The following is a 25717-nucleotide window of genomic DNA, read 5'->3' on the forward strand; positions in this document are numbered from 1 at the left end:
CAGTCAGTCAGTCTCAGTCAGTCAGTCTCAGTCAGTCTCAGTCAGTCAGTCTCAGTCAGTCAGTCAGTCTCAGTCAGTCTCAGTCAGTCAGTCTCAGTCAGTCAGTCTCAGTCAGTCAGTCAGTCTCAGTCAGTCTCAGTCAGTCAGTCTCAGTCAGTCAGTCTCAGTCAGTCTCAGTTAGTCTCAGTCAGTCAGTCTCAGTCAGTCTCAGTCAGTCTCAGTCAGTCTCAGTCAGTCAGTCAGTCTCAGACAGTCTCAGTCAGTCAGTCAGTCTCAGTCAGTCTCAGTCAGTCTCAGTCAGTCAGTCTCAGTCAGTCAGTCTCAGTTAGTCTCAGTCAGTCAGTCTCAGTCAGTCTCAGTCAGTCTCAGTCAGTCTCAGTCAGTCAGTCAGTCTCAGTCAGTCTCAGTCAGTCAGTCAGTCTCAGTCAGTCTCAGTCAGTCTCAGTCAGTCAGTCTCAGTCAGTCAGTCTCAGTCAGTCTCAGTCAGTCAGTCTCAGTCAGTCAGTCTCAGTCAGTCTCAGTCAATCAGTCTCAGTCAGTCAGTCTCAGTCAGTCTCAGTCAGTCAGTCTCAGTCAGTCATTCTCAGTCAGTCAGTCTCAGTCAGTCAGTCTCAGTCAGTCAGTCAGTCTCAGTCCATCAGTCTCAGTCAGTCTCAGTCAGTCTCAGTCAGTCAGTCTCAGTCAGTCTCAGTCAGTCTCAGTCAGTCAGTCTCAGTCAGTCAGTCTGTCTCAGTCAGTCCGTCTCAGTCAGTCTCAGTCAGTCAGTCTCAGTCAGTCAGTCTCAGTCAGTCAGTCTGTCTCAGTCAGTCCGTCTCAGTCAGTCTCAGTCAGTCAGTCTCAGTCAGTCAGTCTCAGTCAGTCAGTCTGTCTCAGTCAGTCCGTCTCAGTCAGTCAGTCTCAGTCAGTCCGTCTCAGTCAGTCAGTCAGTCTCAGTCAGTCAGTCTCAGTCAGTCAGTCTCAGTCAGTCTCAGTCAGTCAGTCTCAGTCAGTCCGTCTCAGTCAGGCAGTCAGTCTCAGTCAGTCCGTCTCAGTCAGTCCGTCTCAGTCAGTCTCAGTCAGTCAGTCTCAGTCAGTCAGTCTCAGTCAGTCAGTCAGTCTCAGTCAGTCCGTCTCAGTCAGTCAGTCTCAGTCAGTCAGTCTCAGTCAGTCAGTCTCAGTCAGTCTCAGTCAGTCAGTCTCTGAGAATGACTGACTGAGACTGACTGACTGACTGAGACTGACTGACTGAGACTGACTGACTGACTGAGACTGACTGACTGACTGAGACTGACTGAGACTGACTGACTGAGACTGACTGACTGAGACTGACTGACTGACTGACACTGACTGACTGACTAACTGAGACTGACTGACTGAGACTGACTGACTGAGACTGACTGACTGAGACTGACTGAGACTGAGAATGACTGAGACTGAGACTGACTGAGACTGACTGAGACTGACTGACTGAGACTGACTGACTGAGACTGACTGAGACTGAGAATGACTGAGACTGACTGACTGACACTGACTGACACTGACTGACACTGACTGACAGTGTCAGTCAGTCAGTGTCAGTCAGTGTCAGTCAGTGTCAGACTGACTGACTGAGACTGACTGACTGAGACTGACTGAGACTGACTGACTGAGACTGACTGACTGACACTGACTGACTGACTCTGACTGACAGACTGACTCTGACAGACTGACTCTGACTGACTGACTGAGACTGAGACTGACAGATTGAGACTGACAGACTGACTGAGACTGAGACTGACAGACTGACTCTGACTGACTGACTGAGACTGAGACTGACAGACTGACTCTGAGAGACTGACTCTGACTGACTGACTGACTGACTGAGACTGAGACTGACAGACTGACTCTGATTGAGACTGACTGAGACTGACAGACTGACTGACTGAAACTGAGACTGACCGACTGACTCTGACTGACTGACTGAGACTGAGACTGACAGATTGAGACTGACAGACTGACTGAGACTGAGACTGACAGACTGACTCTGACTGACAGACTGACTCTGACAGACTGACTCTGACTGACTGACTGAGATTAAGACTGACAGACTGACTCTGACTGACAGACTGACTCTGACAGACTGACTCTGACTGACTGACTGAGATTAAGACTGACAGACTGACTCTGACTGACTGACTGAGACTGAGACTGACAGACTGACTCTGACAGATTGACTCTGACTGACTGACTGAGACTGAGACTGACAGACTGACTCTGACAGACTGACTGAGACTGAGACTGACTCTGACTGACTGACTGAGACTGAGACTGACAGACTGACTCTGACAGACTGACTCTGACTGACTGACTGACTGACTGAGACTGAGACTGACAGACTGACTCTGACAGACTGACTGAGACTGAGACTGACTCTGACTGACTGACTGAGACTGACAGACTGACTCTGACAGACTGACTCTGACTGACTGACTGACTGAGACTGAGACTGACAGACTGACTCTGACTGACTGACTCTGACTGACTGACTGAGACTGAGACTGACAGACTGACTCTGACAGATTGACTCTGACTGACTGACTGAGACTGAGACTGACAGACTGACTCTGACAGATTGACTCTGACTGACTGACTGAGACTGAGACTGACAGACTGACTCTGACAGATTGACTCTGACTGACTGACTGAGACTGAGACTGACAGACTGACTCTGACAGATTGACTCTGACTGACTGACTGAGACTGAGACTGACAGACTGACTCTGACAGACTGACTCTGACTGACTGACTGACTGAGACTCAGACTGACAGACTGACTCTGACTGACTGACTCTGACTGACTGACTGAGACTGAGACTGACAGACTGACTCTGATTGAGACTGACTGAGACTGACAGACTGACTGACTGAAACTGAGACTGACCGACTGACTCTGACTGACTGACTGAGACTGAGACTGACAGACTGACTCTGACAGACTGACTCTGACTGACTGACTCTGACTGACTGACTGAGACTGAGACTGACAGACTGACTCTGATTGAGACTGACTGAGACTGACAGACTGACTGACTGAAACTGAGACTGACCGACTGACTCTGACTGACTGACTGAGACTGAGACTGACAGACTGACTCTGACAGACTGACTCTGACTGACTGACTCTGACTGACTGACTGAGACTGAGACTGACAGACTGACTCTGATTGAGACTGACTGAGACTGACAGACTGACTGACTGAAACTGAGACTGACAGACTGACTCTTACAGACTGACTCTGAAAGACTGACTGAGACTGAGACTGACCGACTGACTCTGACTGACTGACTGAGACTGAGACTGACAGATTGAGACTGACAGACTGACTGAGACTGAGACTGACAAACTGACTCTGACTGACTGACTGAGACTGAGACTGACTGACTGAGACTGAGACTGACAGACTGACTCTGACAGACTGACTCTGACTGACTGACTGAGACTGAGACTGACAGACTGACTCTGACTGACTGACTGAGACTGAGACTGACAGACTGACTCTGACAGACTGACTCTGACTGACTGACTCTGACTGACTGACTGAGACTGAGACTGACAGACTGACTCTGATTGAGACTGACTGAGACTGACAGACTGACTGACTGAAACTGAGACTGACAGACTGACTCTGACAGACTGACTCTGACTGACTGACTCTGACTGACTGACTGAGACTGAGACTGACAGACTGACTCTGATTGAGACTGACTGAGACTGACAGACTGACTGACTGAAACTGAGACTGACAGACTGACTCTTACAGACTGACTCTAAAAGACTGACTGAGACTGACTGAGACTGACAGACTGACTCTGAGAGACCGACTCTGACAGACTGACTGAGACTGAGACTGACAGACTGACTCTAACTGACTGACTGAGACTGACTCTGACAGACTGACTCTGACTGACTGACTCTGACAGACTGACTCTGACTGACTGACTGAGACTGAGACTGACAGAGTCAGTCTGTCAGAGTCAGTCTGTCAGAGTCAGTATGTCAGAGTCAGTCTGTCAGAGTCAGTCTGTCAGTCTCAGTCTCAGTCAGTCTGTCAGAGTCGGTCTCTCAGAGTCAGTCTGTCAGTCTCAGTCAGTCTCAGTCAGAGTCAGTCTGTCAGTCTCAGTCTGTTAGTCTCAGTCTCAGTCAGTCAGTCAGAGTCAGTCTGTCAGAGTCAGTCTGTCAGTCTCAGTCTCAGTCAGTCAGTCTCAGTCTCAGTCAGTCAGTCTCAGTCTCTCAGTCTCAGTCAGTCATTCTCAGTCAGTCAGTCTCAGTCAGTCAGTCTCAGTCAGTCTCAGTCAGTCAGTCTCAGTCAGTCAGTCAGTCTCAGTCAGTCTCAGTCAGTCAGTCTCAGTCAGTCAGTCTCAGTCAGTCTCAGTCAGTCAGTCTCAGTCAGTCAGTCTCAGTCAGTCAGTCTCAGTCAGTCTCAGTCAGTCTCAGTCTCAGTCATTCTCAGTCTCAGTCAGTCTCAGTCAGTCAGTCTCAGTCAGTCAGTCAGTGTCAGTCAGTCAGTGTCAGTCAGTGTCAGTCAGTCTCAGTCAGTCAGTCTCAGTCAGTCAGTCTCAGTCTGTCAGTCTCAGTCTATCAATCTCAGTCTCAGTCAGTCAGTCAGAGTCAGTCTGTCAGTCTCAGTCTCAGTCAGTCAGTCAGAGTCAGTCTGTCAGAGTCAGTCTGTCAGTCTCAGTCTCAGTCAGTCAGAGTCAGTCTGTCAGAGTCAGTCTGTCAGTCTCAGTCTCAGTCAGTCAGTCAGAGTCAGTCTGTCAGAGTCAGTCTGTCAGCCTCAGTCTCAGTCAGTCAGTCAGAGTCAGTCTGTCAGTCTCAGTCTCAGTCAGTCAGTCAGAGTCAGTCTGTCAGTCTCAGTCTCAGTCAGTCAGTCAGAGTTAGTCTGTCAGTCTCAGTCTATCAATCTCAGTCTCAGTCAGTCAGTCAGAGTCAGTCTGTCAGTCTCAGTCTCAGTCAGTCAGTCAGAGTCAGTCTGTCAGAGTCAGTCTGTCAGTCTCAGTCTCAGTCAGTCAGTCAGAGTCAGTCTGTCAGAGTCAGTCTGTCAGTCTCAGTCTCAGTCAGTCAGTCAGAGTCAGTCTGTCAGTCTCAGTCTGTCAGTCTCAGTCTCAGTCAGAGTAAGTCTGAGACTGACAGACTGACTCTGACTGACTGACTGAGACTGAGACTGACAGACTGACTCTGACTGACTGACTGAGACTGAGACTGACAGACTGACTCTGACAGACTGACTCTGACTGACTGACTGAGACTGAGACTGACAGACTGACTCTGACAGACTGACTCTGACTGACTGACTGAGACTGACAGACTGACTCTGACAGACTGACTCTGACAGACTGACTCTGACAGACTGACTGAGACTGAGACTGACAGACTGACTCTGACTGACTGACTGGTACTGAGACTGACAGACTGACTCTGACAGACTGACTCTGACTGACTGAGACTGAGACTGACAGACTGACTCTGACTTACTGAGACTGAGACTGACAGACTGACTCTGACTGACAGAGTCAGTCTGTCAGTCTCAGTCTCAGTCAGTCAGTCAGAGTCAGTCTGTCAGTCTCAGTCAGTCAGTCAGAGTCAGTCTGTCAGAGTCAGTCTGTCAGTCTCAGTCAGTCTGTCAGAGTCAGTCTGTCAGTCTCAGTCTCAGTCAGTCAGTCAGAGTCAGTCTGTCAGTCTCAGTCTCAGTCAGTCAGAGTCAGTCTGTCAGAGTCAGTCTGTCAGTCTCAGTCTCAGTCAGTCAGTCAGAGTCAGTCTGTCAGTCTCAGTCTCAGTCAGTCTGTCAGAGTCAGTCTGTTAGTCTCAGTCTCAGTCAGTCAGAGTCAGTCTGTAAGTCTCAGTCTGTCAGTCTCAGTCTCAGTCAGTCAGTCAGTCAGAGTCTCAGTCTGTCAGAGTCAGTCTGTCAGTCTCAAACTCAGTCAGTCAATCAGAGTCAGTCTGTCAGTCTCAGTCAGTCTCAGTCAGAGTCAGTCAGTCAGAGTCAGTCTGTCAGTCTCAGTCTCAGTCAGTCAGTCAGAGTCAGTCTGTCAGAGTCAGTCTGTCAGAGTCAGTCTGTCAGTCTCAAACTCAGTCAGTCAATCAGAGTCAGTCTGTCAGTCTCAGTCAGTCTCAGTCAGAGTCAGTCAGTCAGAGTCAGTCTGTCAGTCTCAGTCTCAGTCAGTCAGTCAGAGTCAGTCTGTCAGTCTGAGTCAGTCTGTCAGTCTCAGTCTCAGTAAGTCAGTCAGAGTCAGTCTGTCAGTCTCAGTCTCAGTCAGTCAGTCAGAGTCAGTCTGTCAGAGTCAGTTAGTCAGAGTCAGTCAGTCAGAGTCAGTCTGTCAGTCTCAGTCTCAGTCAGTCAGTCTCAGTCAGTCAGTCAGAGTCAGTCTGTCAGAGTCAGTCAGTCAGAGTCAGTCTGTCAGAGTCAGTCTGTCAGTCTCAGTCTCAGTCAGTCTGTCAGAGTCAGTCTGTCAGTCTCAGTCTCAGTCAGTCAGTCAGAGTCAGTCTGTCAGTCTCAGTCTCAGTCAGTCAGTCAGAGTCAGTCTGTCAGAGTCAGTCTGTCAGAGTCAGTCTGTCAGTCTCAGTCTCAGTCAGTCAGTCAGAGTGAGTCTGTCAGAGTCAGTCTGTCAGTCTCAGTCTCAGTCAGTCAGTCAGAGTCAGTCTGTCAGAGTCAGTCTGTCAGTCTCAGTCTCAGTCAGTCAGTCAGAGTCAGTCTGTCAGTCTCAGTCTCAGTCAGTCAGTCAGAGTCAGTCTGTCAGAGTCAGTCGTTCAGTCAGAGTCAGTCTGTCAGTCTCAGTCTCAGTAAGTCAGTCAGAGTCAGTCTGTCAGAGTCAGTCTGTCAGAGTCAGTCTGTCAGTCTCAGTCAGTCAGTCAGAGTCAGTCTGTCAGAGTCAGTCTGTCAGTCTCAGTCTCAGTCAGTCAGTCAGAGTCAGTCTGTCAGAGTCAGTCTGTCAGTCTCAGTCTCAGTCAGTCAGTCAGAGTCAGTCTGTCAGTCTCAGTCTCAGTCAGTCAGTCAGAGTCAGTCTGTCAGTCTCAGTCTGTCAGTCTCAGTCTCAGTCAGAGTAAGTCTGAGACTGACAGACTGACTCTGACTGACTGACTGAGACTGAGACTGACAGACTGACTCTGACTGACTGACTGAGACTGAGACTGACAGACTGACTCTGACAGACTGACTCTGACTGACTGACTGAGACTGAGACTGACAGACTGACTCTGACAGACTGACTCTGACTGACTGACTGAGACTGACAGACTGACTCTGACAGACTGACTCTGACAGACTGACTCTGACTGACTTACTGAGACTGAGACTGACAGACTGACTCTGACAGACTGACTCTGACTGACTGACTGAGACTGACAGACTGACTCTGACAGACTGACTCTGACAGACTGACTCTGACTGACTTACTGAGACTGAGACTGACAGACTGACTCTGACTGAACGACTGACTCTGACAGACTGACTCTGACTGACTGACTGAGACTGAGACTGACAGACTGACTCTGACTGACTGTCAGTCTCAGTCTCAGTCAGTCAGTCAGTCAGAGTCAGTCTGTCAGAGTCAGTCAGTCAGAGTCAGTCTGTCAGAGTCAGTCTGTCAGTCAGAGTCAGTCTGTCAGTCTCAGTCTCAGTAAGTCAGTCAGAGTCAGTCTGTCAGAGTCAGTCTGTCAGAGTCAGTCTGTCAGAGTCAGTCTGTCAGTCTCAGTCTCAGTCAGTCAGTCAGAGTCAGTCTGTCAGTCTCAGGCTCAGTCAGTCTGTCAGTCTCAATCTGTCAGTCTCAGTCTCAGTCAGTCAGTCAGAGTCAGTCTGTCAGTCTCAGTCTCAGTCAGTCTGTCAGAGTCAGTCTGTCAGAGTCAGTCTGTCAGTCTCAGTTTCAGTCAGTTAGTCAGTCTCAGTCTGTCAGTCTCAGTCTCAGTCAGAGTCAGTCTGTCAGTCTCAGTCAGTCTGTCAGAGTCAGTCTGTCAGTCTCAGTCTCAGTCAGTCAGTCTCAGTCTCAGTCAGTCAGTCAGAGTCAGTCTGTCAGTCTGTCAGTCTCAGTCTCAGTCAGTCTGTCAGTCTCAATCTGTCAGTCTCAGTCTCAGTCAGTCAGTCAGAGTCAGTCTGTCAGTCTCAGTCTCAGTCAGTCTGTCAGAGTCAGTCTGTCAGAGTCAGTCTGTCAGTCTCAGTTTCAGTCAGTCAGTCTGTCAGTCTCAGTCAGTCTCAATCAGAGTCAGTCTGTCAGTCTCAGTCTCAGTCAGTCAGTCAGAGTCAATCTATCAGAGTCAGTCTGTCAGTCTCAGTCTCAGTCAGTCAGTCAGAGTCAGTCTGTCAGTCTCAGTCTGTCACTCTCAGTCTCAGTCAGTCTGTCAGAGTCAGTCTGTCAGTCTCAGTCTCAGTCAGTCAGAGTCAGTCTGTCAGAGTCAGTCTGTCAGTCTCAGTCTCAGTCAGTCAGTCAGAGTCAGTCTGTCAGAGTCAGTCTGTCAGCCTCAGTCTCAGTAAGTCAGTCAGAGTCAGTCTGTCAGTCTCAGACTGACTCTGACAGACTGACTGAGACTGAGAGTGACAGACTGTCAGTCTCAGTCTCAGTCAGTCAGTCAGAGTCAGTCAGTCAGAGTCAGTCTGTCAGTCTCAGTCTCAGTCAGTCAGAGTCAGTCAGTCAGAGTCAGTCAGTCAGAGTCAGTCTGTCAGTCTCAGTCTGTCAGTCTCAGTCTGTCAGTCTCAGTCAGTCAGTCAGAGTCAGTCTGTCATTCTCAGTCTCAGTCAGTCTGTCAGAGTCAGTCTGTCATTCTCAGTCTCAGTCAGTCTGTCAGAGTCAGTCTGTCAGAGTCAGTCTGTCAGTCTCAGTCTCAGTCAGTCTGACTGAGACTGACAGACTGACTCTGACTGAGACTGACATAGACTGACAGACTGACTCTGACTGAGACTGACTGAGACTGACAGACTGACTCTGACTGAGTCTCAGTCAGAGTCAGTCTGTCAGTCTATGTCAGTCTCAGTCAGAGTCAGTCAGTCAGAGTCAGTCTGTCAGTCTCAGTCTCAGTCAGTCAGTCAGAGTCAGTCTGTCAGACTCAGTCTGTCAGTCTCAGTCAGTCAGTCAGAGTCAGTCTGTCAGTCTCAGTCTGTCAGTCTCAGTCTCAGTCAGTCAGTCACAGTCAGTCTGTCAGAGTCAGTCTGTCAGTCTCAATCTCAGTCTCAGTCTCAGTCAGTCAGTCAGAGTCAGTCTGTCAGAGTCAGTCTGTCAGTCTCAGTCTCAGTCAGTCAGTCAGAGTCAGTCTGTCAGTCTCAGTCTCAGTCAGTCAGTCAGAGTCAGTCTGTCAGAGTCAGTCTGTCAGTCTCAGTCTCAGTCAGTCAGTCTGTCAGTCTCAGTCAGTCTCAATCAGAGTCAGTCTGTCAGTCTCAGTCTCAGTCAGTCAGTCAGAGTCAGTCTGTCAGTCTCAGTCTATCAATCTCAGTCTCAGTCAGTCAGTCAGAGTCAGTCTGTCAGTCTCAGTCTCAGTCAGTCAGTCAGAGTCAGTCTGTCAGAGTCAGTCTGTCAGCCTCAGTCTCAGTCAGTCAGTCAGAGTCAGTCTGTCAGTCTCAGTCTCAGTCAGTCAGTCAGAGTCAGTCTGTCAGTCTCAGTCTCAGTCAGTCAGTCAGAGTCAGTCTGTCAGTCTCAGTCTATCAATCTCAGTCTCAGTCAGTCAGTCAGAGTCAGTCTGTCAGTCTCAGTCTCAGTCAGTCAGTCAGAGTCAGTCTGTCAGAGTCAGTCTGTCAGTCTCAGTCTCAGTCAGTCAGTCAGAGTCAGTCTGTCAGTCTCAGTCTCAGTCAGTCAGTCAGAGTCAGTCTGTCAGAGTCAGTCTGTCAGTCTCAGTCTCAGTCAGTCAGTCAGAGTCAGTCTGTCAGTCTCAGTCTGTCAGTCTCAGTCTCAGTCACTTCAGTCAGAGTCAGTCTGTCAGTCTCAGTCTCAGTCAGTCAGTCAGAGTCAGTCTGTCAGTCTCAGTCTCAGTCAGTCAGTCAGAGTCAGTCTGTCAGTCTCAGTCTATCAATCTCAGTCTCAGTCAGTCAGTCAGAGTCAGTCTGTCAGTCTCAGTCTCAGTCAGTCTGTCAGAGTCAGTCTGTCAGTCTCAGTCTCAGTCAGTCAGTCAGTCAGAGTAAGTCTGTCAGTCTCAGTCTCAGTCAGTCAGTCAGAGTCTCAGTCAGTCAGAGTCTCAGTCAGTCAGAGTCAGTCTGTCAGTCTCAGTCTCAGTCAGTCAGTCAGAGTCAGTCTGTCAGAGTCAGTCTGTCAGTCTCAGTCTCAGTCAGTCAGTCAGAGTCAGTTTGTCAGTCTCAGTCAGTCAGTCAGAGTCAGTCTGTCAGTCTCAGTCAGTCAGTCAGAGTCAGTCTGTCAGTCTCAGTCTCAGTCAGTCTGTCAGTCTCAGTCTGTCAGTCTCAGTCTCAGTCAGTCTGTCAGAGTCAGTCTGTCAGTCTCAGTCTCAGTCTGTCAGTCTCAGTCTCAGTCTGTCAGTCTCAGTCTCAGTCAGTCAGTCTCAGTCAATCAGTCAGAGTCAGTCTGTCAGATTCAGTCTGTCAGTCTCAGTCTCAGTCAGTCAGTCAGAGTTAGTCTGTCAGTCTCAGTCTCAGTCAGTCAGTCAGAGTCAGTCTGTCAGAGTCAGTCTGTCAGTCTCAGTCTCAGTCAGTCAGTCAGAGTCAGTCTGTCAGAGTCAGTCTCAGTCTCAGTCAGTCAGTCAGAGTCAGTCTGTCAGTCTCAGTCTCAGTCAGTCAGTCAGAGTCAGTCTGTCAGTCTCAGTCTGTCAGTCTCAGTCTCAGTCAGTTAGTCAGAGTCAGTCTGTCAGTCTCAGTCAGTCTGTCAGAGTCAGTCTGTCAGAGTCAGTCTGTCAGTCTCAGTCTCAGTCAGTCAGTCAGAGTCAGTCTGTCAGTCTCAGTCAGTCAGTCAGAGTCTCAGTCAGTCAGAGTCTGACTGACTGAGACTGAGACTGACAGACTGACTCCGACAGACTGACTCTGACTGACTGACTGAGACTGAGACTGACAGACTGACTCTGACTGACTGAGACTCTGACTGACTGACTGAGACTGAGACTGGCAGATTGTCAGAGTCAGTCTGTCAGTCTCAGTCTGCCAGTCTCAGTCTCAGTCACTTCAGTCAGAGTCAGTCTGTCAGTCTCAGTCTCAGTCAGTCAGTCAGAGTCAGTCTGTCAGTCTGTCAGTCTCAGTCTCAGTCAGTCAGTCAGTCAGAGTCAGTCTGTCAGTCTCAGTCTCAGTCAGTCAGTCAGAGTCAGTCTGTCAGTCTCAGTCTCAGTCAGTCAGTCAGAGTCAGTCTGTCAGTCTCAGTCTCAGTCAGTCAGAGTCAGTCTGTCAGAGTCAGTCTGTCAGTCTCAGTCTCAGTCAGTCAGTCAGTCAGAGTCAGTCTGTCAGTCTCAGTCTCAGTCAGTCAGTCAGAGTCAGTCTGTCAGTCTCAGTCTCAGTCAGTCAGTCAGAGTCAGTCTGTCAGAGTCAGTCTGTCAGTCTCAGTCTCAGTCAGTCAGTCAGAGTCTCAGTCAGTCAGATTCAATCTGTCAGTCTCAGTCTCAGTCAGTCAGTCAGAGTCAGTCTGTCAGTCTCAGTCTCAGTCAGTCAGTCAGAGTCAGTCTGTCAGAGTCAGTCTATTAGTCTCAGTCAGTCAGTCAGAGTCAGTCTGTCAGTCTCAGTCTCAGTCAGTCAGTCAGAGTCTCAGTCAGTCAGAGTCAGTCTGTCAGTCTCAGTCTCAGTCAGTCAGTCAGAGTCAGTCAGTCAAAGTCAGTGTGTCAGAGTCAGTCTGTCAGTCTCAGTCTCAGTCAGTCAGTCAGAGTCAGTCTGTCAGTCTCAGTCTGTCAGTCTCAGTCTCAGTCACTTCAGTCAGAGTCAGTCTGTCAGTCTCAGTCTCAGTCAGTCAGTCAGAGTCAGTCTGTCAGTCTCAGTCTCAGTCAGTCAGTCAGAGTCAGTCTGTCAGACTCAGTCTGTCAGTCTCAGTCTCAGTCAGTCAGTCAGAGTCAGTCTGTCAGTCTCAGTCTGTCAGTCTCAGTCTCAGTCAGTCAGTCAGAGTCAGTCAGTCAGATTCAGTCTGTCAGAGTCAGTCTGTCAGTCTCAGTCAGTCAGTCAGAGTCAGTCTGTCAGTCTCAGTCTGTCAGTCTCAGTCTCAGTCAGTCAGTCAGAGTCAGTCTGTCAGAGTCAGTCTGTCAGAGTCAGTCTGTCAGTCTCAGTCTCAGTCAGTCAGTCAGAGTCAGTCTGTCAGAGTCAGTCTGTCAGAGTCAGTCTGTCAGTCTCAGTCAGTCAGTCAGATTCAGTCTGTCAGTCTCAGTCTGTCAGTCTCAGTCTCAGTCAGTCAGTCAGAGTCAGTCTGTCAGAGTCAGTCTGTCAGTCTCAGTCTCAGTCAGTCAGTCAGAGTCAGTCTGTCAGAGTCAGTCTGTCAGTCTCAGTCTCAGTCAGTCAGTCAGAGTCAGTCTGTCAGAGTCAGTCTGTCAGAGTCAGTCTGTCAGTCTCAGTCTCAGTCAGTCAGTCAGAGTCAGTCTGTCAGAGTCAGTCTGTCAGAGTCAGTCTGTCAGTCTCAGTCTCAGTCAGTCAGTCAGAGTCAATCTGTCAGTCTCAGTCTCAGTCAGTCAGTCTCAGTCAGTCAGTCAGAGTCAGTCTGTCAGAGTCAGTCTGTCAGTCTCAGTCTCAGTCAGTCAGTCAGAGTCAGTCTGTCAGTCTCAGTCTCAGTCAGTCAGTCAGAGTCAGTCTGTCAGAGTCAGTCTGTCAGTCTCAGTCTTAGTCAGTAAGTCAGAGTCAGTCTGTCAGTCTCAGTCTCAGTCAGTCAGTCAGAGTCAGTCTGTCAGAGTCAGTCTGTCAGTCTCAGTCTCAGTCAGTCAGTCAGAGTCAGTCTGTCAGTCTCAGTCTCAGTCAGTCAGTCAGAGTCAGTCTGTCAGTCTCAGTCTGTCAGTCTCAGTCTCAGTCACTTCAGTCAGAGTCAGTCTGTCAGTCTCAGTCTCAGTCAGTCAGTCAGAGTCAGTCTGTCAGTCTCAGTCTCAGTCAGTCTGTCAGTCTCAGTCTGTCAGTCTCAGTCTCAGTCAGTCTGTCAGAGTCAGTCTGTCAGTCTCAGTCTCAGTCTGTCAGTCTCAGTCTCAGTCTGTCAGTCTCAGTCTCAGTCAGTCAGTCAGAGTCAGTCTGTCAGTCTCAGTCTCAGTCAGTCAGTCTCAGTCAGTCAGTCAGAGTCAGTCTGTCAGAGTCAGTCTGTCAGTCTCAGTCTCAGTCAGTCAGTCAGAGTCAGTCTGTCAGAGTCAGTCTGTCAGTCTTAGTCTCAGCCAGTCAGTCAGAGTCAGTCTGTCAGAGTCAGTCTGTCAGTCTCAGTCTCAGTCAGTCAGTCAGAGTCAGTCTGTCAGAGTCAGTCTGTCAGAGTCAGTCTGTCAGTCTCAGTCTCAGTCAGTCAGTCAGAGTCAGTCTGTCAGTCTCAGTCTCAGTCAGTCAGTCTCAGTCAGTCAGTCAGAGTCAGTCTGTCAGAGTCAGTCTGTCAGTCTCAGTCAGTCAGTCTCAGTCAGTCAGTCAGAGTCAGTCTGTCAGTCTCAGTCTCAGTCAGTCAGTCTCAGTCAGTCAGTCAGAGTCAGTCTGTCAGAGTCAGTCTGTCAGTCTCAGTCTCAGTCAGTCAGTCATAGTCAGTCTGTCAGTCTCAGTCTCAGTCAGTCAGTCAGAGTCAGTCAGTCAGAGTCAGTCTGTCAGTCTCAGTCTCAGTCAGTCAGTCAGAGTCAGTCTGTCAGTCTCAGTCTCAGTCAGTCAGTCAGAGTCAGTCTGTCAGAGTCAGTCTGTCAGTCTCAGTCTCAGTCAGTCAGTCAGAGTCAGTCTGTCTGTCTCAGTCTCAGTCAGTCAGTCAGAGTCAGTCTGTCAGAGTCAGTCTGTCAGTCTCAGTCTCAGTCAGTCTGTCAGAGTCAGTCTGTCAGTCTCAGTCTCAGTCAGTCAGTCAGTCAGAGTCAGTCTGTCAGTCTCAGTCTCAGTCAGTCAGTCAGAGTCTCAGTCAGTCAGAGTCTCAGACAGTCAGAGTCAGTCTGTCAGTCTCAATCTCAGTCAGTCAGTCAAAGTCAATCTGTCAGAGTCAGTCTGTCAGTCTCAGTCTCAGTCAGTCAGTCAGAGTCAGTTTGTCAGTCAGTGTCAGTCTGTCAGAGTCAGTCTGTCAGTCTCAGTCTCAGTCAGTCAGTCAGAGTCAGTCTGTCAGTCTCAGTCTCAGTCAGTCAGTCAGAGTCAGTCTGTCAGAGTCAGTCTGTCAGTCTCAGTCTCAGTCAGTCTGTCAGAGTCAGTCTGTCAGTCTCAGTCAGTCAGTCAGAGTCAGTCTGTCAGAGTCAGTCTCAGTCTCAGTCAGTCAGTCAGAGTCAGTCTGTCAGTCTCAGTCTGTCAGTCTCAGTCTCAGTCAGTCAGTCAGAGTCAGTCTGTCAGTCTCAGTCTCAGTCAGTCTCAGTCTCAGTTAGTCAGTCAGAGTCAGTCTGTCAGTCTCAGACTCGGTCAGTCTGTCAGAGTCAGTCTGTCAGAGTCAGTCTTTCAGTCTCAGTCTCAGTCAGTCAGTCAGAGTCAGTCTGTCAGTCTCAGTCAGTCAGTCAGAGTCTCAGTCAGTCAGAGTCAGTCTGTCAGTCTCAGTCTCAGTCAGTCAGAGTCAGTCTGTCGGAGTCAGTCTGTCAGTCTCAGTCTCAGTCAGTCAGTCAGAGTCAGTCTGTCAGTCTCAGTCAGTCAGTCAGAGTCTCAGTCAGTCAAAGTCAGTCTGTCAGTCTCAGTCTCAGTCAGTCAGTCAGAGTCAGTCTGTCGGAGTCAGTCTGTCAGTCTCAGTCTCAGTCAGTCAGTCAGAGTCAGTCTGTCAGTCTCAGTCAGTCAGTCTCAGTCAGTCAGTCTCAGTCAGTCAGTCAGAGTCAGTCTGTCAGAGTCAGTCTGTCAGTCTCAGTCTCAGTCAGTCAGTCAGAGTCAGTCTGTCAGTCTCAGTCTCAGTCAGTCAGTCAGAGTCAGTCTGTCAGAGTCAGTCTGTCAGTCTCAGTCAGTCAGTCAGAGTCAGTCTGTCAGTCTCAGTCTCAGTCAGTCAGTCAGAGTCAGTCTGTCAGAGTCAGTCTGTCAGAGTCAGTCTGTCAGTCTCAGTCTCAGTCAGTCAGTCAGAGTCAGTCTGTCAGAGTCAGTCTGTCAGAGTCAGTCTGTCAGTCTCAGTCTCAGTCAGTCAGTCAGAGTCAATCTGTCAGTCTCAGTCTCAGTCAGTCAGTCTCAGTCAGTCAGTCAGAGTCAGTCTGTCAGAGTCAGTCTGTCAGTCTCAGTCTCAGTCAGTCAGTCAGAGTCAGTCTGTCAGTCTCAGTCTCAGTCAGTCAGTCAGAGTCAGTCTGTCAGAGTCAGTCTGTCAGTCTCAGTCTCAGTCAGTCAGAGTCAGTCTGTCAGTCTCAGTCTCAGTCAGTCAGTCAGAGTCAGTCTGTCAGAGTCAGTCTGTCAGTCTCAGTCTTAGTCAGTAAGTCAGAGTCAGTCTGTCAGTCTCAGTCTCAGTCAGTCAGTCAGAGTCAGTCTGTCAGAGTCAGTCTGTCAGTCTCAGTCTCAGTCAGTCAGTCAGAGTCAGTCTGTCAGTCTCAGTCTCAGTCAGTCAGTCAGAGTCAGTCTGTCAGTCTCAGTCTCAGTCAGTCAGTCAGAGTCAGTCTGTCAGAGTCAGTCTGTCAGTCTCAGTCTCAGTCAGTCTGTCAGAGTCAGTCTGTCAGTCTCAGTCTCAGTCAGTCAGTCAGAGTCTCAGTCAGTCAGAGTCTCAGTCAGTCATTGTCAGTCTGTCAGTCAGAGTCAGTCAGTCAGAGTCAGTCTGTCAGAGTCAGTCTGTCAGTCTCAGTCTCAGTCAGTCAGTCAGAGTCAGTTTGTCAGTCTCAGTCAGTCTGTCAGAGTCAGTCTGTCAGTCTCAGTCTCAGTCAGTCAGTCAGAGTCAGTTTGTCAGTCTCAGTCAGTCAGTCAGAGTCAGTCTGTCAGTCTCAGTCTCAGTCAGTCTGTCAGTCTCAGTCTGTCAGTCTCAGTCTCAGTCAGTCTGTCAGAGTCAGTCTGTCAGTCTCAGTCTCAGTCTGTCAGTCTCAGTCTCAGTCTGTCAGTCTCAGTCTCAGTCAGTCAGTCAGAGTCAGTCTGTCAGTCTCAGTCTCAGTCAGTCAGTCTCAGTCAGTCAGTCAGAGTCAGTCTGTCAGAGTCAGTCTGTCAGTCTCAGTCTCAGTCAGTCAGAGTCAGTCTGTCAGAGTCAGTCTGTCAGTCTCAGTCTCAGCCAGTCAGTCAGAGTCAGTCTGTCAGTCTCAGTCTCAGTCAGTCAGTCAGAGTCAGTCTGTCAGAGTCAGTCTGTCAGTCTCAGTCTCAGTCAGTCAGTCAGAGTCAGTCTGTCAGAGTCAGTCTGTCAGTCTCAGTCAGTCAGAGTCAGTCTGTCAGTCTCAGTCTCAGTCAGTCAGTCAGAGTCAGTCTGTCAGAGTCAGTCTGTCAGTCTCAGTCTTAGTCAGTAAGTCAGAGTCAGTCTGTCAGTCTCAGTCTCAGTCAGTCAGTCAGAGTCAGTCTGTCAGAGTCAGTCTGTCAGTCTCAGTCTCAGTCAGTCAGTCAGAGTCAGTCTGTCAGTCTCAGTCTCAGTCAGTCAGTCAGAGTCAGTCTGTCAGTCTCAGTCTCAGTCAGTCAGTCAGAGTCAGTCTGTCAGAGTCAGTCTGTCAGTCTCAGTCTCAGTCAGTCTGTCAGAGTCAGTCTGTCAGTCTCAGTCTCAGTCAGTCAGTCAGAGTCTCAGTCAGTCAGAGTCTCAGTCAGTCATTGTCAGTCTGTCAGTCAGAGTCAGTCAGTCAGAGTCAGTCTGTCAGAGTCAGTCTGTCAGTCTCAGTCTCAGTCAGTCAGTCAGAGTCAGTTTGTCAGTCTCAGTCAGTCTGTCAGAGTCAGTCTGTCAGTCTCAGTCTCAGTCAGTCAGTCAGAGTCAGTTTGTCAGTCTCAGTCAGTCAGTCAGAGTCAGTCTGTCAGTCTCAGTCTCAGTCAGTCTGTCAGTCTCAGTCTGTCAGTCTCAGTCTCAGTCAGTCTGTCAGAGTCAGTCTGTCAGTCTCAGTCTCAGTCTGTCAGTCTCAGTCTCAGTCTGTCAGTCTCAGTCTCAGTCAGTCAGTCAGAGTCAGTCTGTCAGTCTCAGTCTCAGTCAGTCAGTCTCAGTCAGTCAGTCAGAGTCAGTCTGTCAGAGTCAGTCTGTCAGTCTCAGTCTCAGTCAGTCAGTCAGAGTCAGTCTGTCAGAGTCAGTCTGTCAGTCTCAGTCTCAGCCAGTCAGTCAGAGTCAGTCTGTCAGTCTCAGTCTCAGTCAGTCAGTCAGAGTCAGTCTGTCAGAGTCAGTCTGTCAGTCTCAGTCTCAGTCAGTCAGTCAGAGTCAGTCTGTCAGAGTCAGTCTGTCAGAGTCAGTCTGTCAGTCTCAGTCTCAGTCAGTCAGTCAGAGTCAGTCTGTCAGTCTCAGTCTCAGTCAGTCAGTCTCAGTCAGTCAGTCAGAGTCAGTCTGTCAGAGTCAGTCTGTCAGTCTCAGTCAGTCAGTCTCAGTCAGTCAGTCAGAGTCAGTCTTTCAGTCTCAGTCTCAGTCAGTCAGTCTCAGTCAGTCAGTCAGAGTCAGTCTGTCAGAGTCAGTCTGTCAGTCTCAGTCTCAGTCAGTCAGTCATAGTCAGTCTGTCAGTCTCAGTCTCAGTCAGTCAGTCAGAGTCAGTCTGTCAGAGTCAGTCTGTCAGTCTCAGTCTCAGTCAGTCAGTCAGAGTCAGTCTGTCAGTCTCAGTCTCACTCAGTCAGTCAGAGTCAGTCTGTCAGAGTCAGTCTGTCAGTCTCAGTCTCAGTCAGTCAGTCAGAGTCAGTCTGTCAGAGTCAGTCTGTCAGTCTCAGTCTCAGTCAGTCAGTCAGAGTCAGTCTGTCAGTCTCAGTCTCAGTCAGTCAGTCAGAGTCAGTCTGTCAGAGTCAGTCTGTCAGTCTCAGTCTCAGTCAGTCAGTCAGAGTCTCAGTCAGTCAGATTCAATCTGTCAGTCTCAGTCTCAGTCAGTCAGTCAGAGTCAGTCTGTCAGAGTCAGTCTATTAGTCTCAGTCAGTCAGTCAGAGTCAGTCTGTCAGTATCAGTCTCAGTCAGTCAGTCAGAGTCTCAGTCAGTCAGAGTCAGTCTGTCAGTCTCAGTCTCAGTCAGTCAGTCAGAGTCAGTCAGTCAGAGTCAGTCTGTCAGAGTCAGTCTGTCAGTCTCAGTCTCAGTCAGTCAGTCAGAGTCAGTCTGTCAGTCTCAGTCTGTCAGTCTCAGTCTCAGTCACTTCAGTCAGAGTCAGTCTGTCAGTCTCAGTCTCAGTCAGTCAGTCAGAGTCAGTCTGTCAGTCTCAGTCTCAGTCAGTCAGTCAGAGTCAGTCTGTCAGAGTCAGTCTGTCAGTCTCAGTCTCAGTCAGTCAGTCAGAGTCAGTCTGTCAGTCTCACTCTGTCAGTCTCAGTCTCAGTCAGTCAGTCAGAGTCAGTCAGTCAGAGTCAGTCTCTCAGAGTCAGTCTGTCAGTCTCAGTCAGTCAGTCAGAGTCAGTCTGTCAGTCTCAGTCTGTCAGTCTCAGTCTCAGTCAGTCAGTCAGAGTCAGTCTGTCAGAGTCAGTCTGTCAGAGTCAGTCTGTCAGTCTCAGTCTCAGTCAGTCAGTCAGAGTCAGTCTGTCAGAGTCAGTCTGTCAGAGTCAGTCTGTCAGTCTCAGTCAGTCAGTCAGATTCAGTCTGTCAGTCTCAGTCTGTCAGTCTCAGTCTCAGTCAGTCAGTCAGAGTCAGTCTGTCAGAGTCAGTCTGTAAGTCTCAGTCTCAGTCAGTCAGTCAGAGTCAGTCTGTCAGAGTCAGTCTGTCAGTCTCAGTCTCAGTCAGTCAGTCAGAGTCAGTCTGTCAGAGTCAGTCTGTCAGTCTCAGTCTCAGTCAGTCAGTCAGAGTCAGTCTGTCAGAGTCAGTCTGTCAGTCTCAGTCTCAGTCAGTCAGTCAGAGTCAGTCTGTCAGAGTCAGTCTGTCAGAGTCAGTCTGTCAGTCTCAGTCTCAGTCAGTCAGTCAGAGTCAGTCTGTCAGAGTCAGTCTGTCAGAGTCAGTCTGTCAGTCTCAGTCTCAGTCAGTCAGTCAGAGTCAATCTGTCAGTCTCAGTCTCAGTCAGTCAGTCTCAGTCAGTCAGTCAGAGTCAGTCTGTCAGAGTCAGTCTGTCAGTCTCAGTCTCAGTCAGTCAGTCAGAGTCAGTCTGTCAGTCTCAGTCTCAGTCAGTCAGTCAGAGTCAGTCTGTCAGAGTCAGTCTGTCAGTCTCAGTCTTAGTCAGTAAGTCAGAGTCAGTCTGTCAGTCTCAGTCTCAGTCAGTCAGTCAGAGTCAGTCTGTCAGAGTCAGTCTGTCAGTCTCAGTCTCAGTCAGTCAGTCAGAGTCAGTCTGTCAGTCTCAGTCTCAGTCAGTCAGTCAGAGTCAGTCTGTCAGTCTCAGTCTGTCAGTCTCAGTCTCAGTCACTTCAGTCAGAGTCAGTCTGTCAGTCTCAGTCTCAGTCAGTCAGTCAGAGTCAGTCTGTCAGTCTCAGTCTCAGTCAGTCTGTCAGTCTCAGTCTGTCAGTCTCAGTCTCAGTCAGTCAGTCTGTCAGAGTCAGTCTGTCAGTCTCAGTCTCAGTCAGTCAGTCAGAGTCAGTCTGTCAGAGTCAGTCTGTCAGAGTCAGTCTGTCAGTCTCAGTCTCAGTCAGTCAGTCAGAGTCAATCTGTCAGTCTCAGTCTCAGTCAGTCAGTCTCAGTCAGTCAGTCAGAGTCAGTCTGTCAGAGTCAGTCTGTCAGTCTCAGTCTCAGTCAGTCAGTCAGAGTCAGTCTGTCAGTCTCAGTCTCAGTCTGTCAGTCTCAGTCTCAGTCTGTCAGTCTCAGTCTCAGTCAGTCAGTCAGAGTCAGTCTGTCAGTCTCAGTCTCAGTCAGTCAGTCTCAGTCAGTCAGTCAGAGTCAGTCTGTCAGAGTCAGTCTGTCAGTCTCAGTCTCAGTCAGTCAGTCAGAGTCAGTCTGTCAGAGTCAGTCTGTCAGTCTCAGTCTCAGCCAGTCAGTCAGAGTCAGTTTGTCAGTCTCAGTCTCAGTCAGTCAGTCAGAGTCAGTCTGTCAGAGTCAGTCTGTCAGTCTCAGTCTCAGTCAGTCAGTCAGAGTCAGTCTGTCAGAGTCAGTCTGTCAGAGTCAGTCTGTCAGTCTCAGTCTCAGTCAGTCAGTCAGAGTCAGTCTGTCAGTCTCAGTCTCAGTCAGTCAGTCTCAGTCAGTCAGTCAGAGTCAGTCTGTCAGAGTCAGTCTGTCAGTCTCAGTCAGTCAGTCTCAGTCAGTCAGTCAGAGTCAGTCTGTCAGTCTCAGTCTCAGTCAGTCAGTCTCAGTCAGTCAGTCAGAGTCAGTCTGTCAGAGTCAGTCTGTCAGAGTCAGTCTGTCAGTCTCAGTCTCAGTCAGTCAGTCATAGTCAGTCTGTCAGTCTCAGTCTCAGTCAGTCAGTCAGAGTCAGTCAGTCAGAGTCAGTCTGTCAGTCTCAGTCTCAGTCAGTCAGTCAGAGTCAGTCTGTCAGTCTCAGTCTCAGTCAGTCAGTCAGAGTCAGTCTGTCAGAGTCAGTCTGTCAGTCTCAGTCTCAGTCAGTCAGTCAGAGTCAGTCTGTCTGTCTCAGTCTCAGTCAGTCAGTCAGAGTCAGTCTGTCAGAGTCAGTCTGTCAGTCTCAGTCTCAGTCAGTCTGTCAGAGTCAGTCTGTCAGTCTCAGTCTCAGTCAGTCAGTCAGTCAGAGTCAGTCTGTCAGTCTCAGTCTCAGTCAGTCAGTCAGAGTCTCAGTCAGTCAGAGTCTCAGACAGTCAGAGTCAGTCTGTCAGTCTCAATCTCAGTCAGTCAGTCAAAGTCAATCTGTCAGAGTCAGTCTGTCAGTCTCAGTCTCAGTCAGTCAGTCAGAGTCAGTTTGTCAGTCAGTGTCAGTCTGTCAGAGTCAGTCTGTCAGTCTCAGTCTCAGTCAGTCAGTCAGAGTCAGTCTGTCAGTCTCAGTCTCAGTCAGTCAGTCAGAGTCAGTCTGTCAGAGTCAGTCTGTCAGTCTCAGTCTCAGTCAGTCTGTCAGAGTCAGTCTGTCAGTCTCAGTCTCAGTCAGTCTGTCAGAGTCAGTCTGTCAGTCTCAGTCAGTCAGTCAGAGTCAGTCTGTCAGAGTCAGTCTCAGTCTCAGTCAGTCAGTCAGAGTCAGTCTGTCAGTCTCAGTCTGTCAGTCTCAGTCTCAGTCAGTCAGTCAGAGTCAGTCTGTCAGTCTCAGTCTCAGTCAGTCTCAGTCTCAGTCAGTCAGTCAGAGTCAGTCTGTCAGTCTCAGTCTCGGTCAGTCTGTCAGAGTCAGTCTGTCAGAGTCAGTCTTTCAGTCTCAGTCTCAGTCAGTCAGTCAGAGTCAGTCTGTCAGTCTCAGTCAGTCAGTCAGAGTCTCAGTCAGTCAGAGTCAGTCTGTCAGTCTCAGTCTCAGTCAGTCAGAGTCAGTCTGTCGGAGTCAGTCTGTCAGTCTCAGTCTCAGTCAGTCAGTCAGAGTCAGTCTGTCAGTCTCAGTCAGTCAGTCAGAGTCTCAGTCAGTCAAAGTCAGTCTGTCAGTCTCAGTCTCAGTCAGTCAGTCAGAGTCAGTCTGTCGGAGTCAGTCTGTCAGTCTCAGTCTCAGTCAGTCAGTCAGAGTCAGTCTGTCAGTCTCAGTCAGTCAGTCTCAGTCAGTCAGTCTCAGTCAGTCAGTCAGAGTCAGTCTGTCAGAGTCAGTCTGTCAGTCTCAGTCTCAGTCAGTCAGTCAGAGTCAGTCTGTCAGTCTCAGTCTCAGTCAGTCAGTCAGAGTCAGTCTGTCAGAGTCAGTCTGTCAGTCTCAGTCAGTCAGTCAGAGTCAGTCTGTCAGTCTCAGTCTCAGTCAGTCAGTCAGAGTCAGTCTGTCAGAGTCAGTCTGTCAGAGTCAGTCTGTCAGTCTCAGTCTCAGTCAGTCAGTCAGAGTCAGTCTGTCAGAGTCAGTCTGTCAGAGTCAGTCTGTCAGTCTCAGTCTCAGTCAGTCAGTCAGAGTCAATCTGTCAGTCTCAGTCTCAGTCAGTCAGTCTCAGTCAGTCAGTCAGAGTCAGTCTGTCAGAGTCAGTCTGTCAGTCTCAGTCTCAGTCAGTCAGTCAGAGTCAGTCTGTCAGTCTCAGTCTCAGTCAGTCAGTCAGAGTCAGTCTGTCAGAGTCAGTCTGTCAGTCTCAGTCTCAGTCAGTCAGAGTCAGTCTGTCAGTCTCAGTCTCAGTCAGTCAGTCAGAGTCAGTCTGTCAGAGTCAGTCTGTCAGTCTCAGTCTTAGTCAGTCTGTCAGAGTCAGTCTGTCAGTCTCAGTCTCAGTCAGTCTGTCAGAGTCAGTCTGTCAGTCTCAGTCAGTCAGAGTCAGTCTGTCAGTCTCAGTCTCAGTCAGTCAGAGTCAGTCTGTCAGAGTCAGTCTGTCAGTCTCAGTCTTAGTCAGTAAGTCAGAGTCAGTCTGTCAGTCTCAGTCTCAGTCAGTCAGTCAGAGTCAGTCTGTCAGAGTCAGTCTGTCAGTCTCAGTCTCAGTCAGTCAGTCAGAGTCAGTCTGTCAGTCTCAGTCTCAGTCAGTCAGTCAGAGTCAGTCTGTCAGTCTCAGTCTCAGTCAGTCAGTCAGAGTCAGTCTGTCAGAGTCAGTCTGTCAGTCTCAGTCTCAGTCAGTCTGTCAGAGTCAGTCTGTCAGTCTCAGTCTCAGTCAGTCAGTCAGAGTCTCAGTCAGTCAGAGTCTCAGTCAGTCATTGTCAGTCTGTCAGTCAGAGTCAGTCAGTCAGAGTCAGTCTGTCAGAGTCAGTCTGTCAGTCTCAGTCTCAGTCAGTCAGTCAGAGTCAGTTTGTCAGTCTCAGTCAGTCAGTCAGAGTCAGTCTGTCAGTCTCAGTCTCAGTCAGTCTGTCAGTCTCAGTCTGTCAGTCTCAGTCTCAGTCAGTCTGTCAGAGTCAGTCTGTCAGTCTCAGTCTCAGTCTGTCAGTCTCAGTCTCAGTCTGTCAGTCTCAGTCTCAGTCAGTCAGTCAGAGTCAGTCTGTCAGTCTCAGTCTCAGTCAGTCAGTCTCAGTCAGTCAGTCAGAGTCAGTCTGTCAGAGTCAGTCTGTCAGTCTCAGTCTCAGTCAGTCAGTCAGAGTCAGTCTGTCAGAGTCAGTCTGTCAGTCTCAGTCTCAGCCAGTCAGTCAGAGTCAGTCTGTCAGTCTCAGTCTCAGTCAGTCAGTCAGAGTCAGTCTGTCAGAGTCAGTCTGTCAGTCTCAGTCTCAGTCAGTCAGTCAGAGTCAGTCTGTCAGAGTCAGTCTGTCAGAGTCAGTCTGTCAGTCTCAGTCTCAGTCAGTCAGTCAGAGTCAGTCTGTCAGTCTCAGTCTCAGTCAGTCAGTCTCAGTCAGTCAGTCAGAGTCAGTCTGTCAGAGTCAGTCTGTCAGTCTCAGTCAGTCAGTCTCAGTCAGTCAGTCAGAGTCAGTCTTTCAGTCTCAGTCTCAGTCAGTCAGTCTCAGTCAGTCAGTCAGAGTCAGTCTGTCAGAGTCAGTCTGTCAGTCTCAGTCTCAGTCAGTCAGTCATAGTCAGTCTGTCAGTCTCAGTCTCAGTCAGTCAGTCAGAGTCAGTCTGTCAGAGTCAGTCTGTCAGTCTCAGTCTCAGTCAGTCAGTCAGAGTCAGTCTGTCAGTCTCAGTCTCACTCAGTCAGTCAGAGTCAGTCTGTCAGAATCAGTCTGTCAGTCTCAGTCTCAGTCAGTCAGTCAGAGTCAGTCTGTCAGTCTCAGTCTCAGTCAGTCAGTCAGAGTCAGTCTGTCAGTCTCAGTCTGTCAGTCTCAGTCTCAGTCACTTCAGTAAGAGTCAGTCTGTCAGTCTCAGTCTCAGTCAGTCAGTCAGAGTCAGTCTGTCAGAGTCAGTCTGTCAGTCTCAGTCTCAGTCAGTCAGTCAGAGTCAGTCTGTCAGTCTCAGTCTCAGTCAGTCAGTCAGAGTCAGTCTGTCAGAGTCAGTCTGTCAGTCTCAGTCTCAGTCAGTCAGTCAGAGTCAGTCTGTCAGTCTCAGTCTGTCAATCTCAATCTCAGTCAGTCAGTCAGAGTCAGTCTGTCAGTCTCAGTCTCAGTCAGTCTGTCAGAGTCAGTCTGTCAGTCTCAGTCTCAGTCAGTCAGTCAGTCAGAGTCAGTCTGTCAGTCTCAGTCAGTCAGTCAGAGTCTCAGTCAGTCAGAGTCTCAGACAGTCAGAGTCAGTCTTTCAGTCTCAGTCTCAGTCAGTCAGTCAGAGTCAGTCTGTCAGAGTCAGTCTGTCAGTCTCAGTCTCAGTCAGTCAGTCAGAGTCAGTTTGTCAGTCAGTGTCAGTTTGTCAGAGTCAGTCCTTCAGTCTCAGTCTCAGTCAGTCAGTCAGAGTCAGTCTGTCAGTCTCAGTCTCAGTCAGTCAGTCAGAGTCAGTCTGTCAGAGTCAGTCTGTCAGTCTCAGTCTCAGTCAGTCTGTCAGAGTCAGTCTGTCAGTCTCAGTCTCAGTCAGTCAGTCAGAGTCAGTCTGTCAGTCTCAGTCTCAGTCAGTCAGTCAGAGTCAGTCTGTCAGAGTCAGTCTGTCAGTCTCAGTCAGTCAGTCAGAGTCAGTCTGTCAGAGTCAGTCTCAGTCTCAGTCAGTCAGTCAGAGTCAGTCTGTCAGTCTCAGTCTCAGTCAGTCAGTCAGAGTCAGTCTGTCAGTCTCAGTCTGTCAGTCTCAGTCTCAGTCAGTCAGTCAGAGTCAGTCTGTCAGTCTCAGTCTCAGTCAGTCTCAGTCTCAGTCAGTCAGTCAGAGTCAGTCTGTCAGTCTCAGTCTCAGTCAGTCTGTCAGAGTCAGTCTGTCAGAGTCAGTCTTTCAGTCTCAGTCTCAGTCAGTCAGTCAGAGTCAGTCTGTCAGTCTCAGTCAGTCAGTCAGAGTCTCAGTCAGTCAGAGTCAGTCTGTCAGTCTCAGTCTCAGTCAGTCAGTCAGAGTCAGTCTGTCGGAGTCAGTCTGTCAGTCTCATTCTCAGTCAGTCAGTCAGAGTCAGTCTGTCAGTCTCAGTCAGTCAGTCAGAGTCTCAGTCAGTCAGAGTCAGTCTGTCAGTCTCAGTCTCAGTCAGTCAGTCAGAGTCAGTCTGTCGGAGTCAGTCTGTCAGTCTCAGTCTCAGTCAGTCAGTCAGAGTCAGTCTGTCAGTCTCAGTCAGTCAGTCTCAGTCAGTCAGTCTCAGTCAGTCAGTCAGAGTCAGTCTGTCAGAGTCAGTCTGTCAGTCTCAGTCTCAGTCAGTCAGTCAGAGTCAGTCTGTCAGTCTCAGTCTCAGTCAGTCAGTCAGAGTCAGTCTGTCAGAGTCAGTCTGTCAGTCTCAGTCAGTCAGTCAGAGTCAGTCTGTCAGTCTCAGTCTCAGTCAGTCAGTCAGAGTCAGTCTGTCAGTCTCAGTCTCAGTCAGTCAGTCAGAGTCAGTGTCATGTAGAACTGTTGAAGGGTCTTCATCCCCCTCTTCTTCACCAGCCACAGGTCGTCATGGCGATTATCTGATTGGCCTGGAAGCTTAAGGTATTTATGACTTTGCGTGATGGTAGAACTAAAGCCAAAAGCTGCAGAGAAAGACAATTCTTTGTAATATTGGCGGGAAAACTCCCAAAGCAGGTTTTGAAGTGCAACTTTAATGCTAGAAAGATGAAAAACACATTGCCAGAATCCCTGCGTCGTGCGGAACCCAGCGCACCGTCTCACCCGACGGGGAGATCGTCAGAATCACGACCAATTAGTATTGGCCAGTAAAATTGTACTAGAGGCGTAGTGTTTGGTATCAATGTAACTGTAAAATCGAGATATTAAATATGACGCTAATATCTTTCACCTGTGTGACCCAGGAGCAAAGAT

This window comes from Anomaloglossus baeobatrachus, chromosome 1 (genome assembly GCF_048569485.1).
Source record: "Anomaloglossus baeobatrachus isolate aAnoBae1 chromosome 1, aAnoBae1.hap1, whole genome shotgun sequence".
NCBI classification, from domain to species: domain Eukaryota; kingdom Metazoa; phylum Chordata; class Amphibia; order Anura; family Aromobatidae; genus Anomaloglossus; species Anomaloglossus baeobatrachus.